This window comes from Penaeus monodon, chromosome 22 (genome assembly GCF_015228065.2).
Source record: "Penaeus monodon isolate SGIC_2016 chromosome 22, NSTDA_Pmon_1, whole genome shotgun sequence".
Classification (NCBI taxonomy): Eukaryota; Metazoa; Arthropoda; class Malacostraca; order Decapoda; family Penaeidae; genus Penaeus; species Penaeus monodon.
The window spans coordinates 3176010-3177148 of record NC_051407.1 but is presented as its reverse complement, the minus strand read 5'-3'; the positions used below and the strand labels follow the sequence as shown (position 1 = coordinate 3177148).

The following is a 1139-nucleotide window of genomic DNA, read 5'->3' as shown; positions in this document are numbered from 1 at the left end:
CGATCGATAACCCGCGCGTTGGCAGGTTTGCAAAGGCAGAACTTTTTTGATCTTGTTATTCAAGATATCAACCAATATATATGTTTTTCGGTGTACCAACAAAATTAATGAATTCTGATATATAATTTGAGAGAGAGAAGCAAAAATAAACTCATCAAAACGGAAAATAAAGAACATCACACAATTGGCAACGAAATGACTTTCATAATCTTTGTTATTCCAGATATCAATCAGTGTATTGGATTTTCGATACCAGCGAAACTAATGACAATTTGTTGGAATTCTGATTTATAATTTGAGAGAGAGAAAAAAAAAACTCATCAAAACGGAAAATAAAGAACATCATAAAATTGGCAACAAAATGGGCTATATACCGTTCTTAAACAAACGTCGTGCCACACTATGTTAGCAGAAATATTCTGTTGGGCATAAATTCTGATAAATACTGGTATCGCTTCTCGGCCTTTTGGCTAAGATCAAAGTGTAGTATCTGTTCTTATCAGCTTAATATCTGATACGATCCCCATGTGGGATCTTCGATATTAAACTGATTTTTGGAATATGGCGAAGTGCTAGGGGCTTGCTCCACCTTTGCCGCGGATCGGCCCGGTATTGCAGTATCTCCGGGATTGGTCCACTCCCCACGGGGAGTATTAATCATCATAACATAGAATAAAAGTTTGGTAACCATGTATGAAAGTGGATGGTAGGAGGAATAAAGAAACACAATATATTTGTGTGGAGCGTCTGTGTCTATTCTGGTGAACCAGTTCACAAAGATTGCAACACCTTTCTTGTAATGGTAGTAATTAAATGAAAAGTTTAAAGAATGAATGTCGTTTGATGGACATAATTAGCGAGTAAAGTACAGTACCCCACAGTTCCAATTGTCACTAGTGTGTGGACTGCATTTTTATTTATTATATTTTGAGAGAGGGGGAGGGGGTGCATATGAATAGTCTCTGGGATTCTGTGAATGGTACACTGATGTTTATAACGGAGCCAGTGGTTAGTTCACGATAGTTCGCATATATTTATACTGAAAACTATATTAAACACTATAAAGAAGTTTGGAAATACCACCATTATTGCTTGAAATGTGATGTTTCTCTTAAAATTGAACTGGAACCGGTATAACG

The 1139-nt window shown here is 36.4% G+C and overlaps 1 protein-coding gene and 1 non-coding gene across 2 annotated transcripts in view; one reads left to right on the top strand and one right to left on the bottom strand.

Moving 5' to 3' along the window:
• LOC119586826 (microtubule-associated serine/threonine-protein kinase 3-like) overlaps window positions 1-1139 on the bottom strand; it is a gene marked incomplete at its 5' end in the record, with an annotated part of 55250 nt that overhangs the window by 10210 nt on the left and 43901 nt on the right.
• Window positions 451-643, top strand: LOC119587636. The gene has a single exon (XR_005230016.1). It is a non-coding gene; the product is annotated as a U2 spliceosomal RNA (small nuclear RNA).